The 18,449-nt window shown below is 42.8% G+C and overlaps 1 protein-coding gene across 14 annotated transcripts in view; it reads left to right on the forward strand.

The window, feature by feature from the left end:
* Positions 1 to 18,449, forward strand: part of ATXN1 (ataxin 1) — a 416,282-nt gene that overhangs the window by 154,262 nt on the left and 243,571 nt on the right. For 12 of the 14 annotated variants that reach the window (XM_086706199.1, XM_086706203.1, XM_086706202.1 and 9 more), the window contains one exon: positions 8,854 to 8,982. The exons of the other annotated variants lie outside the window; for them this stretch is intronic. The gene's annotated coding sequence lies outside the window, so the exon portion shown is untranslated. The remainder of the gene's footprint in view (positions 1 to 8,853; positions 8,983 to 18,449) is intronic. 14 annotated transcript variants of the gene reach the window in all.

Raw genomic sequence — 18,449 nt, forward strand, 5'->3', positions numbered from 1 at the left:
CATGGTGAAGATAATTTAACATTCAGGTAGTGGCTACTACTGATAACAGATGGCTGTGGGGAAGAAAGTCGAAACTATGGACAAGACTATTGACCAAAAGCTGACTATTTCATAGACTTCCGTTCGTGTTAGTTACAGAAGGTAGACTAGTTCCTCTCGCGATTCACTTCAGTGTCTGCCACGGAGTTGTCTTGCTCAAACCCCGCCAGCTGTGTTGGCATACTGCAGGGAAAAATCTAGAACTGGCTGGTGTGGAGTTCATACTCTGAGCCAGGACCGAAGGGGTCAGAAGCCTCAAGCTCTGACCTTGGTCTTTTGGAGAAGGAAGAAACCTTTTCCTCTAAGCTTACACCTGTCAAAACCTAGGAACAAAGGTTTAAAAAAAAAATTCCTATTCTAAAATAAAGGCTAATAAGTCTTTTCTTTATCTGTTTTGGTTATCTGTTCCTCTCTAATATTGAAGGAAATAAGGAATTCTCTCAATTTGCCATAGTTTTGTGTATTTTAAGTTTTGTACATGACTTCCTGTTCCAAGTGGGCAGTTTTGGTCCCCGGAACCTAATGTATTTATTCTAAAGCATTCTCTGACACCTTTGGCAGCCATCTTGCTTAAGAATTGAACGGTTGGGATGGGGCACCTGGGTGGCTCAGTTGGTTAAGCATGTGACTTTGGCTCAGGTCATGATCTCCTGGTTTGTGAGTTCAGCCCAGAGCCTGCTTCAGATCCTCTGTCCCTCTCTCTTTCTGCCCCTCCCCTGCACTATCTCGCTCTGTCTCAAAAGTAAATAAGCGTTTAAAAAAAAAAAAAAAAAAAAAAAGCAGGGGCAACTGGGTGGCTCAGTTGGTTGAGCATCAGACTTTGGCTCAGGTTATGATCTCACGGTTCGTGGGTTCGAGCCCTGCATCAGGCTCTGTGCTGACAGCTCAGAGCCTGGAGCCTGCTTCGGATTCTGTGTCTCCCTCTCTCTCTGCCCCTCTTCTGCTGGCACTCTGTCTGTCTCTCTCTCTAAAATAAATAATAAAACATTAAAAAAAATCTCCTTCTTGATTTTAATATGATGTAACAGTTTAAACAATGATGATGTGCACCTCTAGTAGGAGTGTAGATTGGCATACCTATTTGGGAAGACAGTTTGGCAGCCTTATGTAAGATGCATGTTCACGAACCTTGTGACCCAGCCAGTCCATTCGTAGGCAGTAAGTATCCCCAGAGAAACTTGGCTTATGTGTATTGTTTCCAATGGAAACCTCATTGTTTATAATAGAAAGAAAAATTAAAAGTAACACTAGAAACTAAAATATTTTAAAAGCCATCAGTAGAACCATATTGAAACATTCATACAAGGGAATACTATACACCAGTAAAAATGTATAAAGCACAGGTAATTGCAACACCATAGTTAAATATTAGAAACAGCTTTATGTGGGGAAAAATAGAAATACATTAGCCACAGAAGGCTGCATACAGTATGATACACTATAAAACGCCAACACTAAAGTGTATACTTTAGGGAGTGATACATACAAAATGCAGGGTTGTGGTTACCCCTGGAGAAGAGGCAGGAGAAGAGCTTAGAGAAATACCAAAGAGGTATATGTGGCAATCCCAGCAACGTCTTACATAGGACGGTAGACTAATGAACATTCTTTTGTTAATGCTTCATAGATTATATACACATTGCATTCACTCTTTTGTAGGTTTTAAATTGTACATAATGAAAATAGATAGTTTTTGGATTGAATTCTTTCCCCATTTTTTATTTTTTATTTTTAAATTTTTTTTCAACTTTTTTAATTTATTTTTGGGACAGAGAGAGACAGAGCATGAACGGGGGAGGGGCAGAGAGAGAGGGAGACACAGAATCGGAAACAGGCTCCAGGCTCCGAGCCATCAGCCCAGAGCCCGACGCGGGGCTCGAACTCACGGACCGCGAGATCGTGACCTGGCTGAAGTCGGACGCCCAACCGACTGCGCCACCCAGGCGCCCCGTCTTTCCCCATTTTTATTGAGCTATAATTGACATACGGTGCTGTATAAGTTTAGGGTATACAGTATTACAGCCTGACTTACATATATCGTGAAATGATTACCAGAATAAGTTTAGTTAGCATCCATTATCTCATATAGAAAAAAAAAAAATAAAGAGAAAGAAGAAAACACATTTTTTTTTACCTGTGAAAAGAACTCAGGATTTACTCTTAACCACTTTCATATATACTATAGGGCAGTGTTACCTATAGTCGCTGTGTTGCATGTTATGTTTCAAAAATACAGATATTGTTAAGGTGATAACGTATAACGTAAGCCAGAATTTTCTCGTATTACTTCTACAGTCTACCTGTCTCATATTATAGTCTCCAGTGTCTTGACATCGCACAGGGGTGGTTAGAAGGTGTGGTCTCGCAGTGAAACCTCTGGGGTCATTTGTGTGGCCAAGGATATAGAGCAAAGCTGACAATAACCACTAAGTGGAATGCGACAGAGGACACAGAAGCCCCCTCTCCTCCTCTTCCAATGAATGCTTAGAAATTCTTGGGGCGTGGAGGAAGGCGGACCCAGCAAGTAAGCCTGGGTGACCTCTTGGAAAATCTGCATTTACTGTCCCAAGAGTGCCGAATGGTTCCAAATGTGGACAATCAGCTTGGATGGGTTATTACGAGAAACTTGTTCTTTTCCTGCCCACTGTTTTTTTTTTTTCCGAGCGGGATGTGGCCTTTCTAGAGAGGTAGGATTCGGCATGTGTGTGATGATGTAATATGTTACGCGGCCAGGCAAACTGTCACAGGCTCAAAGGTTCAGGCTTGCAGCATTAACCGCGGATACGTGAGAAATTGGTCCATGTGGGAGTAAGAATTACGATGAAAATGGAAAATGGAAGCCGGAGCTGTGCTTGAGGACCGAGGTTCTCTGCTGCTGAGACACATCATCGCTGAAGTGCTAGCCAGTTCTGGGGGGAGGGGGGGGGGAGCAGACCTCTCTGGAGAACCTTCAGCTTATTCTTAAGCGGCTGAACAGAATAAGATGTGACAAGCTGGTTTGTGGAGGTTGAACCTTACTCTTGATTTCCATTAAATGAATGTGTGGAATCAATATCCCACTGAACATTTGTCATGGGAACACCCAGAGGCCCCTGGGTGGCTTGATATTTTTCAGACTAATTTTCAGACAGGAATGCAGCGTGGCTATTTTCTGAAATAGTTTCAACATCATTTATGTAATGTCGATGCATCTGGAAGTGAAAATGCTAAGAGTTTCATTTCACTAAAAATGGAAATTTTTTTTTTTTTTTTTACTTTAACCTTTAACTTTAGATCACAATTAGTGACCTTTTCGCCAGGGTGTTAAGAGTATCAAAGTGTGTATATTCATTGACACATTGAGCCAGTATCTACTGAGAGAACTGTGTAGGCTGTTAGGAAAAAATGCAGAGAGATGGTCAGTGACTCTCAGGAGCTCACAGTTGAGAGAGGAAAACATTACATGGCAGGACAAATACGGTCTGTGTGGGAGCATGTCACAGGATAGGTGATGGCAAGCTAGATCTTAAAGGAAGAGTAACATTTGAACGACTGAGAAGGACATTCCCAACTGAGGCACCGGCATAATAAATAGGGAGGAATTTTGCCTTATGAATTTCCAAGATTTCAGTGGATTTTATGACACGAACATAAGCATCATGATCATGAAGTTAATAGTAAGTTCAGATAAAAATTGTCTAAGTAAAGGGGCACCTTGGTGGCTCAGTTGGTTGAGCATCTAACTCTTGGTTTCAATGCAGGTCATGGTCCCAGGGTTGTGGGATTGAGCTCCACGTTGGGCTCTCCGTGGAACATGGAGCTTGATGAAGACTCTCTCTTTCTCCCTCTGCCCCCTCCCCTGCTTGCTCTCTCTCTCTCTCAAATTAAAAAAAAAAAATTATCTAAGTAAATAGAGACTTTTTTTTTTGTTGCTCAGTTTGTTTTACCTTTCCATCCTAATTATGTTGCAAAGAACAACTTATCTGCATTATGTTAAAGGGCTCGGTGGTGATGACCGATGAATGGAAGTATAACTCAGTTTAAAAGCAGATTAGTATTCTAGTGGTAAAACAATTAGAAGTTAAGAATTTAGCATTTTTATAATATTTTCCCTCTGTGACTCTCGTACATTTCAAATGATGGTTAAGCCCCAATTAGAAATCTATCTTGCTGTGGGTTTTATCATTTGTCACAGTGATAAAGATGAACTGAGAATAGAAATCTCAAAATGCAATAATGATAGTACCTTATATCTCAAAGAGCATTCAGTATACAAAATACTTTAATATTCATTATTTACATTTGGCCAATATGCAAGAGAATATACTGGTAGCACTTGTAAACAATTCATCCTCACATTATTTATTTTCCAAAAAACTGTTGCAAAAAACTGCCTTGCCTGTTTTCCCCTCTTCTGCATAGTCTATTTCATTAAATTTCAGCAATTCTAAATCACAATGACACATGAAATGTGTTTGCTATGAAATCAAACGTTTTATGGCATATTCATCAAGCAAATACATAATACAATTTATAAAATCACATTACTCTGTCCAGTAATTAAAAGAAAAGGATGAATCTCTATCTTGGTTTTTGCTCTGGGGTTTTTTGTTTTTTTTTTTTTTTTTTTAGCAAAAGAAATCATTTACAGTAAGCAATTCTAATTATTTCAGCTAAATGTTTATAGCATTTGAATGATAATATTTGTTTCTATCATTTAGATTTTATAGATGGGTTTTGTACAGAAAGACTTCTTTTCTGTTGATGCTTTTGTAACTTACACATACATGGACGATTACTAAAACAATAATTTGTCCTTCAGCGATAGTAAGACTCTTCCTTTTCCTTAGCTTGCTAGATGCAAATTTTAGCCACTTTTATGGTCTTGCCGAGATGCTAATGCTAATTAATGTTTTAATAGGACAAAACGTTGGCCAATAAAACTATTAACTTTTGAAGCATGGATTGTAAATTCAACTTGGTTGCCCTGATGATGATGTTGATAGTGATAATGATTATGCAATTAATATTTATAGAGTGCTTCTAGAATGCTGAGCTCTGTGCTCAACTTTTTACTTACTCCATTCACTTGCCCCAACTGCTCAGTTACAGGAGTGTGTCCCTATGTCCACTTTACAGATGAAGTGATAACCATTGTGTCTCACGGCATTGAATAATAATTAAAATATACTATATTAATAATGTATTTCAGGGGTGCCTGGGTGGCTCAGTCAGTTAAGCATCCAACTTCGGCTCAGATCACGATCTCGTGAGTCATGATCTGATTTGCAAGTTCGAGCCCCTCATCGGGCTCTGTGCTGACAGCTCAGAGCCTGGAGTCTGCTTGAGATTCTGACTCCACCTCTCTTGGCCCCTCCCCTGTTCATGCTCTGTCTCTCTCTATCTCTCAAAAATAAATAAACCTTAAAATAATAATGATAATAATAATAATATATTTCAAATATTCAACTCTGAAGCTTTACACATATGAAATTTGTACGCGTATATAATAGATATGTGTGTGTGTGTGTGTGTGTGTGTGTGTGTGTGTTTGTTCATTCAACAAATATTGATTTATAGACTGTGTGTTATAGGCTGCTGTGCTAATCTCTGGAGATGGTTGATGAGGTAACACCCCTCCCTTACCTTTAAGGGACTTTCAGTGTATTGGGAGAAGTGGACTCATTTAAGATACAAGTACAAGGAAATGTGACCATTGCCTTGATAGGGAAAGGTCCAGGGTGTTGCAGAAAAATGGGGAAAGAGGGCACCGGCTTCCCAAAGTATTAGAGAGGTCTTCACAGAAAGGAGTCCTGTCTCTGAGACCTGAAGAATGAGTTCAGAAAGATGATGTGCAGAGGGGACAGATGGGACCAGGGTGTGGGCAGGAGCCAGGAGCAAGGCAGGGCTGGTCAGGTCAGGAGGCCACAAGGGTTCAGAAGTGCTGAGTGGCCAGGGTGACTGGAGGTGTGACACGGCTGGCCGGGGAGGATCACAAGGAGCCTGGCATGCTGTCCAAAGGAAGGCAGGCCTTCCATTCTGTGTCTTGAAATGCCATCAGCAAATTAATTCAGCAAACACTATTAAGGGGATGTTCTTTTTCTCTCCCTTCCTCCTTCCTTTTCTCATTTATTCATTCAGCAGATTTCTACTGAGTGTCTATAATGTGCCAAGCATGTGTTGAATACAGAGGATAAAAGGATAGACAAGAATGTACACAGTTTTCCTTTCCTAGAGCTTACTAGTAGGTAGGAGAAACAAGCAATAATCAACAAATCTAGAAAAAAAAAAGTAAAATTATAAAGGTGACATATAGGAGCACGTGGGTGACTCAGTTGGAGTTGAGCTCGACTCGTGATTTCGGCTCAGGTCACGATCTCATGGTTCGTGGGTTCAAGCTCTGTGCTGACATCGCGGAGCCTGCTTAGGATTTTCTCTCGCTCCTTCTCTCTCTGCCCCTGTCCTGCTCACACACTCTCTCTCTCTCCTTCTCTCAAAATAAATAAAATAAACTTAAAAAAACCCAGCTGACTGGTATATAAAGGGACAGTGCTTCTGTCAAAGCGTGTGGTAGGAGGTAGTGACCTGGCCATGGAGGCCAGAAAGGCTTCTCCGCGAGGAGGAGGGCTGAGCTGAGATCTGAAGGGGAAAAGAATACAAGGTGATCTGAAGAGGGTGACTTGGAGAAAAGAGGAGATCATGTGCAAAGGCCCTGAGGCCTAGGAGAGCAAAGTGCTTTTAGAGAATTAAAAGTAAGCTGGAAAAGCTGGAGTGCAGGCTGGAACACGAGGACTGGACCGTACTGGGCCCTGGAGGCCACACTAAGAATCTGGCTCAGTGGAAAGCCACTGCCTTGCTTTAGCAGGAGAATGGGCTGCAGGGTGGGTGGCAAGAGTAGGGGCAGGGAGACCAGTGCAATAGTCCCGATGAGCTGTGCTGGTTGGTGGCCTAGAACAGCGATGGTGGTATGGGGGAGAGGCAGGAGGGTGTGTGCCGATGGTAGAATCCATGACTGGGTAGTTGCTTATGGGGCGTCATTTGGGAGAGGAAGATGTAGCCCATTGCTGAGCTAAGAAAATAGGAGAGGGTAGAATCTGTTGCTTGGATTTCCAGAAAACAGGCTGGGGGGAGTGGGCATCACAAGAAATGGAGGTTTGAAGTTGGTCTTGAAGAATGAGTTGGCATTTTCTAGTCAGCAAATGGCCTTTGCTAAGCAAAGGTAGCGGCATGCACGAAGCACAGAGGCATAACCAGAATAGTGCAAATAAAACCTGTGTGTATATATACACATGTCCGAAAGGGAAATTCACGTAGGACCCATAAATAACTTTGCTGCTTTCTTGATATGCTCCCATCTATTCTGTGCTGCAATGATTTTAAAACTTGTAGTAGATAGAATCTGTAAGTAGCTAAAAATGTTTTAAGTATTTTTTTTAAACCAACCCATAGGCATATTATAATGTATAGAAATTTCTCTCTTTAGTTCCATGACTTGAAGATTGTTTTTGTTTTTGAGAGAGAGAGAGAGCATGAATGTGGGAGGGGCAGAGAGAGAGGGAGACACAGAATCCCAAGCAGGCTCCAGGCTCCGGGCTGTCGGCACAGAGCCCAGCGCGGGGCTGGTACTCACAGACCATGAGATCATGACCTGAGTTGCAGTCGGACGCTTAACCGACTGAGCCACCCAGGCGCCCCGTCTTCCATGTCTTAAATTAGGGATTCACATATGGCTCTTGATTTTATTAATCTGAGATTTTAATTAATCTGAGACAGCTTTTATTAATCTGTCTTCTTTCCAATAAAACGTAGCCAGTTTAGGGAGGACTTTGGATTTTAGGTTTTTCCTTTGTGGTTCAGCATCTGGATTTGGGATTAGATGGCATTTTTAATTTACCGAAATAACTATACATTTGCTCTTGATTGAAATAGGAACATGTTGATTTCAATTTATCTTGGGAGTTAGAATGGATGGGGCAGCCACGTCCAAGAAGAGTTAGTGATGCTGAGACCTACATAACATACCAGCTCTGGGGAAAATAGGGTGATGATTTGATATTCAATTTTTTTGTGATAAACACAGGAATGTTGATAGCAAGATCAGTTTTGGAGATATGGTATAGCACTGTAATCATAAGCATGGCTTCTGTGAACACCAGTGGCTTAAATCCTAGCTGTAATATCTACTAGCTGCACAAACCGTCAGGTTTCTTGTCAATAACAGAGATAATAATGATTGGTGGCCACTTGGAAGGGTGCCATAGAGTGGGGTAGTGTGCATAACGCCACGAACTTGGGGAATGTTCAATGAATGTTAGCGATGACTTTGAATTTTATCACCACTACCGTGCGGCCCCTGAATCATCAACAGAGAGACACTTCTCCTTGCAAAAGTGGAAGTCAGGCTCTTACGGTGAAAACAGGTACTGAATTCGCTTCACTTTGTGTCTGGAAGGAATCTTAGGGAACCATCCAATTCAGTCATGGTTCTGACATTTCTGGAGAACTATTTTTTTGTTTTTTAATTTCTCTGAAGTTTTGGAATCATTAGTCAGGGAAGGAAGGGAAGGAGCCACATCATCTTGATGGTGACATCCCCGAGGTTAGAAGATGGGGTGCTGGGTGACAACCCCTGGCCGGAATCCTCTCATCCCTGGAGATGCGGACCTACTATGGGTCTGCTTGCTGAGTTTTTGACATTTTGCCATAAGAGGTGTGTGTGGGGGGCGGGGGGAGAGATCGTGCACCTGTGTTTCTCTTTTCTGTGACTTCATCTGATGTGAATGAAGGACACAGAGAGCTGCCTAACTCAGTGGGAAATTGTGTTTATAATTACAGGTCTAGGCATTTTCCAGTGACTTTCTCTACTGCCACTGTTGCTACTCAGGCAGAATCTGCGCAGAGAGATCTGCTGGGAAAGAACTGACTGCTTATGTTTCTCCATTGTGATGAAAGCACATGTTACAGGTAAAACCTCCACAATCCGTCCCCCGTAGTAACTATCGCTTAATTGTCAGGCCCCCAAGATGGTGGCGGGGAGGTCTGGCTGTCTGTTCTCAGGGACACGGAAACACACCATGTGAATGTAAAATCTCTGTAGATTCACATAGTCGCCACCTGTTGACTCTTTCTGTGTCTTACAAAAACGGAACCCTCGCTCTTTTGTGGGAGAGAAAACAGCTTCTAATTATTTTGAGATCACTGATTAGGATGGATGGTAAGGCACTGGTAAGAAAGAGGTATTTCTGATGATGGTGTGCATAAATTCAGCTAGAGAGACTACCATTGGATGGTAGTCAGGAACACTACAGTATGTGCTGTTACCTAACCTTTCTGTTCCTCTTAAAAGTGGAATAATGCACGTCTTTTCATACCAACAGATATATATCTACAGCACGATTTTTAGCGTTTATATAGTATTATAATATTATATCGTGTACCGTTGAATACATATCCTAAAATATATCTAATTGGTCACCGGACATTTAGGGTTTATGGTTTTCTTTTTCGGCTCTTATGCGACCAAGAATGTTCTTATAGCTTTATATTCGTTGCCATTCCTAGTGGCTTCCTTAGGATACTCCCTTACCAGTAAATTTCAGAGCTTAAAAGTGTTCCAAGTATTAAGACCTTTCGATACGTGTTGCCAAATGACTTTCCAATAAAATCATACCAGTTTATATTTCCAGAGGCAGCATATGAAAGTACCTGTTTCCATACAACTTTGCCAGTGCTGAAAATGTTGAAAACAGAGAGTCTTGCCAAATGATGATGAGAAATGGTATTTCCATGTGTTGTTATTTTTTTTTTTTGTAGGGAGGCATTGATTTGTAAATTTGTAAGTCATACTATTTTGAAGAACTTTTCTCCCGTGGACAGCAGCATGTTTAAAACTTACCGGTTTTTGACAGTTGAGAAATAATGCTTAAATCAAGACGGCATGGAAGGGTCATACGGAATTTTAAGCTTTCCTCTTCTCTTTGGCCAAATAGTTTTCAACAGCCATGATATCACTGGAGAACAATACTGTTTCAATGGGAAACTTCGTTTTTCCATTCTTGAGAAAAACTAATGAATGGTCCACATTAAACATGGATCAGAAATTAGACTCAAATTAAATACACACACATGTCCAACATTGGGAGCATGACTGAATATAATTATGCTAGCTCCATATGATTCAGAGGTTGTAGATCATGGTAGAAAAGACCGTATGTAGGCTCCAGACTGCTTGGGTTCATAGTCCAGCTTTGCTATTTTGTTGAGGTGTAACGTTGAGCAAGTTACCTTACATCTCGAGTGTCTAAGGTTATAAAATGTAGATAACGATAGCACCCATGCCAGAGGGTGGTGTTGCAACAAAATATATGTGAAATGTTGAAAATGGTTAAAAATCCTGTTTCAAGGGGCTCCTGGGTGGCTCAGTCGGCTAAGTATCTGACTCTTGATTTCAGCTCAGGTCATGACCTCGCGGTTCATGAGATTGAGCCCAGGTCGGCTCTGTGCTGACAGCATGGAGCCTACTTGGGATTCTCTCTCTTCCTCTCTCTCTGCCCCTCCCCAACTCATGCTCTCTCTCTCTCTCTCAAAATAAAAACGTAAACTTAAAAAAGCCTGTTAGAAAACAATATTTAATGATAGCAGAAAATGGTCATGGTAGAAGTAAAAAGAGAGCAAAATATGACACTTAACCAATAGTGTCATCCAGGCTTATAAAATTATTGGTTTTTTTTCCTCTTTCTTTTCATCCTTCTCTGATATCCTCCCTGCCCCCAAAAAACTTTAGTATATTTCTGAATGGCCTTAATTTGAATTAATGGGGTAATCCCAGTCTCGGAGGAACTGACCGAAAGCTGTAAGCCAGAGACCCATTTACCACGGAGCTGTGACATCCATCCATGTCACCTGGCCAGTGGGACCCTTGGAACAGCCCTTGCGTATGAGAAAGAATGAAATCTGGCCATTTGCAGCAACGTGGATGGAACTGGAGGGTATTATGCTAAGCGAAAGAAGTCAGGTAGAGAAAGACATACTGTATGTTTTCATTCATATGTGGATCCTGAGAAACTTAACAGAAGACCATGGGGGAAGGGAAGGGGAAAAAAAAGTTAGAGAGGGAGGGAGGCAAACCATAAGAGACTCATAAGGACCGAGAACAAACTGAGGGTTGATAGGGAGTGGGGGAGAGGGGGAAATGGGTGATGGGCGTTGAGGAGGGCACCTGTTGGGAGGAGCACTGGGTGCTGCTGTAGGGAAACCAATCTGACAATAAATTATACTTAAAAAAAAAAAAAAGGAACAGCCCTTGCGTGAGACCAGAACCTTCTCCCAGCTGCCGGTTGCCTTGCTTCTGAGCTATAGCGAGCACCTCGCGTCCAGCAGGCTTCCTGGCCCCTTTGAGCTGCACACGGAGAGTCTCCAACTGTCTGGCTCCGTGCACGACCTCCCAGCCTCATCTCTTTCCCCCTTTAAAATTTTTTTTTTTTTCAACGTTTATTTATTTTTTGGGACAGAGAGAGACAGAGCATGAATGGGGGAGGGGCAGAGAGAGAGGGAGACACAGAATCAGAAACAGGCTCCAGGCTCTAAGCCATCAGCCCAGAGCCTGACGCGGGGCTCAAACTCACGGACCGTGAGATCGTGACCTGGCTGAAGTCGGACGCTTAACCGACTGCGCCACCCAGGCGCCCCTCTTTCCCCCTTTAAATAAGCTTCCTTTCCCTAATTCAGTGAAAGAGGGGGTAGAACAAGAGACCACCAGCTCTCAGGAAACCTACGCTTCATCCCGCATAAACACAGGAGGGAAAACCGTTGAGTTGTGAGACCCCTCCATCCTTGAGGTGCATCAGACGGTTGAAACATAGAAGTAAACAGAGGCCAAGGATTATTTGGCGTGAAGGAGACAGACGCCAGGCAACTTGACTGGCTTCGGCGAATACGTTTCACCGCCTATCCTTGCGGCTCCTGTGTGTGCAGACGTCACCTTTGCTTTGGCCCACGTGGGCAGTCTTAATTTGAGCAGCTCTGTCGTTTTCAATAGAAGGAGGACCATCTGAATTCCGAAGAAGGAGAGTCTAGCTTAAGAAGTCCTCTTTAATGGCTCACAAATTCTCCTCCCATAAATGATGATAAGAGTGAAGAAGAGAGTTAAACTTGCATTTATACACAGACATATGGCATCTCGACAAAATTAGTAAGTTCGCAAAGGGAGAGAGGACAACAATTGTGTCGGTAAATATAGGTCAGGAAAAGAATTCATAATGTCCTGCCAGACTCCAGGGAGGCGCTTCATGAGTGTAGGTAGGACGGCTGCACGTTCACAGTGGTGAGAACGGCAATTAGGTAAACATATGGAGCGTTTGGTATTTGGACAGCGCTCCCGTTCCTCCTAAACTACAGAATCAACAGGGACTCAAACAGAGAGGAGGAAACAGTTCTTCTGCCGGTGTGCACAAGTGCAGGCCTGTTGATCGCCAAGGGCTTACCAGAATGGCTGTCTCTAGGGAGGCAGATGAGCGGGGGGATGTTTAACCACATGTAACTGTGCCATAGCCTCACCCCTGTGGTCCCGCCATTTTTGATGGTCTCCATAACCACACCATGTTTGCAGTCACGTAGAAAACCTATCTGCAAGGCCAGGCCAAATCGCCATTGCAAACTCCATTCGTACGGTCCCCCCAGGGCCTGTGGGGTGCCTCGGGGCTCTGCCAGTGTGGAGCGACAGCACAGTTTTTGAATCGCAAGAAACCGAGACGATGTCTTTGACTTCTAACCCCATTCAGTCGTGTATCACTCATGACTAATTCATGTATCACTCATTGCTGACTTACTCATTAGCAAATACCTCTTTGGGGAGGGCCGGTATGAACGAGTAAGGTTCTAAGCTTTGGGGATATGGAATGGAACAGACAGCCATGAGGCCTGCCCGAAGGGAGTTCATATTTCTAAGGGAGGGACAGTCGAGAGCATCATAACCTAGTGTGAGTGAACACAGAGCTGAACTGGGCCATTCTCAAAGAAAGCGTAGAGTGCATCTGAAATGAGAGAGACCAGTGGAGAAAGACCCATCGATCCGGAAGGCAGAAAGAACCAGAAAGCAGTCAGCAACTGGCAGTGAGGTTGTGGTTATGGACAGTGGGGCCAGATTGGGAAGGAAGATGGTGAGGAGAGGAGGCAGCTCTAGAACCCTGCTTGAGTGCCCACGGTCAGGGCCAGCGAAATTCAGGCAACGATTGACCCCTTAGGGTAGGTAGTCTAAATAGCGCCTGCTAGTGGCAAACCATGTTTGAAGCAATTGTGAAACGGATGTGCCTTAGTCTGTGACTGTATAAACCCGTCAGATGGCAGAGTGGCTGGCTCCTGCTATATGGCGGAACTTTCTTTATTCAGCCACCACCCCAAGGAAGAATGGTTGCCTTACCCGCACCTGCTTACCTTACTCAACTTTGACTAACCACCTCCTTTTTCTTGCTGTATCCACCATAATTCATGTTACAGGGTGAGATTGAGTATATAATGAACTCTACCTTCTGCGCACAAGCATAATTAACTTCACGTTATTAACTTTAAACAGATCTAAGTTCCACATCAGTTGTCCCACCTTGGCCTCCCCAGGACTTGGTGCTCTTCCCCTCTGCTCATTTGTGGGATTATGGTTCTTCTTACCTTCTTCCCTCCATTCGTGGGTGCTTTTGTGGTCTCTTAAGAAATAAAATCCACTCAGAGATTTCTTTTGTCTTCTTTGGCCCGCAACATGGCTTTGGTAATGGCTACATTTCTAGCTTTGGGTTGACTATCATGGGGGGTGGGGGAGGCTTTTTCTCTATTTTGTCTTTCCCTGGTCAACTGCTGTCTTCTGGGGCTCTACCTTACACTTTACCTCAAAGCTTTTTCTTTCTCTGACAAGCCCAATTCAATTGTTTATCCCACGCCCCAACCCAACCCACCCAGCCAGCCCCACACAGGCATATACTGTGCATTCTGGGTTTCGTAATGCACATTTCCATGGTTAAGAAAACCCTATTGATAGTCATTAAATATTTACAATAGAGATCTCCTCAACACTTATCTTTCAGCATAAATATGTTCTTCCCTTTTCCACTCCAGTTCCTGAAAAAAAAGCCTCCATAATTCATAGCCAGTTTGGGGGAAGGTATTATTTTGAAACACTTAATGATGTGTTTCATGGCAAAATGAAAAACGTAGAGACAAAGACTCAAGAGTACATAGTGTTTTAGATGTAGGCATAGCTTTTCAAAACGATTTTGGAGTATATTAGAGTTTCTGAAACAATTTACCAGACTTCTGTATAAAGCACTTTATTCTTTGAAAGCCTTATAATAATGTGATTTACTATGTCAATCATAGTAAATGTGCAATCATACTATGTGCAATCACATAGTTCTTTTACCTCATGAAATAAGGTAGAATATTGTGTCATCTGACGGAGTAAAACACGTTAGAAAATGGTTGACACCAAAGCCCGCCATGTTGTCTTTTGGGACCCTCAGGTGAAATGCTGCAGGATTCCCTCCCTTCTGATACACGATGCTGCTGTCCATATTGTTGGCAAACTGTTATGTCCCACGTGTAAGCAATGAATAGTAGAAATCTCAAAGTGTCAGTATTCTGGGGTACTTTTCAGAGTACTGTCTGTTTTTTTTCCTCTTAGAGTTTATCAAATGAGATGAAGCATTTAGATATGTTTTCTAAATTCTAGAATGTTCACTATCACAGCTTCTGATGTTGCAGGATTTGGAGGTGGAAGGAGGCTTGAAGATTCCCCTAGTCCCCTTTCCTCCCTGACTCAAGCCCCCCTCCAAATCCTAATGCCTTTCATTTTGCCCCTGTCCAAACAGTGAACCATTGACTATTGAAAGAACCATTATTATTGTAAGATTTGGAAATTATAGAGCTTCTTGGGAGTGATGCACTTTTTTGTTTGAGTTAGTAATAAACAACAGACTCATGCCCCTATGTACCAAGCAGTATCTAGAAAGGTCATCTCTTTAGATTAAATGAGCAATGTATCAATGACATTTATTTAGGTTTTCATAAATGTTTTAGTAAAATTTGGGAAGGTAGTTTTTATGACTTGGCAGCTATATGTGGTCCCTCCTGTTTTCTCTTCAAAAAGACTCTGTCTTCTCTCTCCCCCATTTTTCTTTTCTTTAAAGTGAGGACAGCACGTCCCTGTGAAGATTATATACATACAAACCTTTCCACATTTCCTGGCCCGGAACTATTTACTGCTACTATTTCTACTCTGTTTCTCCCTCTGTTTTACACTCTGGGTTCTTGCTGGTAGAGATCAACTTTGATCCTGAGTCTCTGAAACAAATAAATGTTAACCAAACAGAGTAAGAAATTTAGTGCTGATATCCCAAGCTTTAGAAACCGGGGCTGTCTTTGGTCCCACGGGCAGAGATGTGATCCTCCGAGTGTGTCTGTGGATGAACCTAAGTCCAGTTAGAACGTCCTTGGCCTTGGGACCAGGAGGACTTTGAACAAAGTACCCACTTACTCTGTGCCTCCCAGTTTTATATCTGTAACGTGAATGGGTTACTCTCTGAGGCTTCTTCCTCCCTTCTAAAAATGATCATCTTACATTCCAGATGTTTTAAGGCTTTGAAGACCCTGTAGAAAAGAACCTGTAAGTCATTGTCTATATCTTTTATGTCTTAGTGCACTTGAATATGTGCCTCAAGTGTTTTCTGGTGTGTTCCCCCTCCTTGCTCAGGGGGAGCTGATAACCTGCTCCTCCACTGATGACGGCAAGACAGAATAAAACCAAGCACCCCCTTTCCTACACAAAGGCACCCCCCCCCAGATGCTTAACCCCTTAAGCTAGTGTTCAGACGGCACAGCGGGACATCACTTACCGCTGAAATACAGCCATCTCTGGAATGAATTTTGGCAGCTGAGTAATAGTCAGGCTGCGGCACTTATATGACAGTTTGGGGAAGGGAGTGAGACAGAAATAGCAGATTCCAAAATAATCCAATTAAAACAGCAGGAAAGTGGAGTTGGGTGGCAAGAAGGGAGGGGTGGTACGCCCGGAATCTGAGCATCTCTGCGGTCGAGACAGCGCGGACCATAGCACCGGAAGCGCTGTGCTGACCTCAGTGAAGAATTTCCTACACGCACACCGAAGAGGGGTCTTGTCCGGTGTCCCATTAAGCTGTCGTGTCGGGATTTTCTGGCTCTCTTTTCCTAGTGGTCTAATTATCAGGCTGTGTTGGCACGTAAATAGATCTGTCTGCTTAGAACTACTTTTGCCTCCCGTGTAGGATTATATCATGTTCAGTATTTATGACATCAGAACAAACTATGCTGAGAAGCCCTTCCGTTAAGGCACCTTTTGAATGGCTCAGGAAGGGTCAACTGGCAGGACCAGACAACGCTTCTGTTTAGTTCAAGGGTCTTTATAACAACAGTGGCCGGGAAGGAAAATTCAAGAAATGTGCATGATACACAAAGGCAGGTGAATAAAAACGTAGAGCTCTTTAGATTTTCTGGGGTGGAAGTAACCTTTCTGAGAACTATTAGAGTAAGAACATGGGAGCAGCAGTGGTCAAATTGAAAAATACTGGGCAGTGTGTGCAAGGATAATAATAATTTAAAAAGCAAAGGTTTGTCAACCCAGAAATAATCACATCATTAGATAATAGGACCTCAGATCTCTCAAAAGGGAGGTTCCGGGGGACAAAGGAAGCAGGTGTTAAAGGAACGTGGGCATTTTAATTTAACCAGAAAAGAGAGACCTTTAAAAAGAAATATAGGGGGGCGCCTGGGTGGCACAGTCGGTTAAGCGGCCGACTTCAGCCAGGTCACGATCTCGCGGTCCGTGAGTTCGAGCCCCGCGTCGGGCTCTGGGCTGATGGCTCAGAGCCTGGAGCCTGTTTCCGATTCTGTGTCTCCCTCTCTCTCTGCCCCTCCCCCGTTCATGCTCTGTCTCTCTCTGTCCCAAAAATAAATAAAAACGTTGAAAAAAAAAATTAAAAAAAAAAAAAAAAAGAAATCTAGGAGCTACGCGATGATGCTTTGTGGGTTCAAGGCCCGTGTCGGGCTCCATGCTGCTGGTGTGGAGCCTGCTTGGGATTCTTGCTCTCTCCTCTCTCTGCCCCTTACCCATTCGTGCTTTCTCTCTCTCAAAATAAATAAACGTTATAAAAAATTAAAAAAAGAAAAAGAAAAATAGGACTTAAAGGATTAGTTTCATTTCGAAACAAATACAGTCTTTAGGCAATGAGCAGAGTATATAAAAATGGAACCAATGAATTCAAGGACAATTAAATAAAATTCATGCCTTGGGAAAAAAAAAAGGTTTTGCATCAGAAATTCTGGTTTTGAAATTCAGTTGTGCAACTTATTAACTCTGTGACCACAGGGAAATCACTTAAAATCAGAGGGATTTTTTTTTTTTTTTTTTTTTTGGTAATCTACGAAATGGAGATAATTGTATCTAACGGGGTATGGTCAAGATCAAGTGAGGTGGTGCATAGAAAATGATTTCTGAAAAAAAAAAAAAGAAAAAAAAAGAGAAAATGTTTTGTGAACTCTGAAGCCCTCCCCGTGCTATGACAGTAAATGTTCTCTGTGCTGACAGTGTGGAGAAGGCTCTGGGGGCCTGATCCCCTGGGAGAATAACCCTCGAGAGCCAGTCACGGACAGGCAGATTTTATTGTGTAAAAATTTAAATATATTCATGAATTATATTTTCTGCTCCTCATTTTTCTGGCCCAGAAATTCTTCTGTGTCTATGGGATTTTTCCAAGAATTTTCCAGTGAGTTCCGTAAGAGAGCCATCCACTCTCCACTGAGCTTTTCCACCGCATGATTGTACAGTAAATGTTTTCTCTGAGGAAACCTCGAATGACAGAGTAAAGAGAAAGAATTCTGGGCACCTGGGTGGCCCAGTCAGTTGAGCGTCCGACTTTGGCTCAGGTCGTGATCTCACCGTTTGTGAGTTCGAGCCCCGCGTCGGGCTCCGTGCTGACAGCTCAGAGTCTGGAGGCTGCTTCGGATTCCGTGTCTCCCTCTCTCTCTGTCCTCCCCCACTCATACTCTGTCTCTCTCTCAAAAATAAATGAAGGTTACCAAAAAAAAATTAAAAAAAAAAAGTCCCCATTGCGGGAGGTCCAGGTAGAGACGGGAATGGGGTCGGTGGGCTAACTACAAGAGGAAGATAAGTAGGACGCTGAAGGACGAAGGCTCGAAACGGAGAAGGTTAGGCTGGGTAAATCCCTGCAGAGTGTGGGCTGACGTGCCGAACTTTCCTTTATGCCGCCAGCAGCCCATCTGTCTTCATTGGTTTCTGTGTCTTCATCACAGACTCCATGAAGTGTCTACTTGGCTTTCCTTTTCTTTTTCTTTTTTTTTTTTTTTTAGCTTTTTATCTTAATCCCCTCCCAAAGGTAACAGAAGGAAGACCA

The sequence above is a fragment of the Puma concolor genome, chromosome B2 (assembly GCF_028749965.1).
Source record: "Puma concolor isolate L17-30 chromosome B2, mPumCon1.1.hap2, whole genome shotgun sequence".
In the NCBI taxonomy this organism is placed as follows: domain Eukaryota; kingdom Metazoa; phylum Chordata; class Mammalia; order Carnivora; family Felidae; genus Puma; species Puma concolor.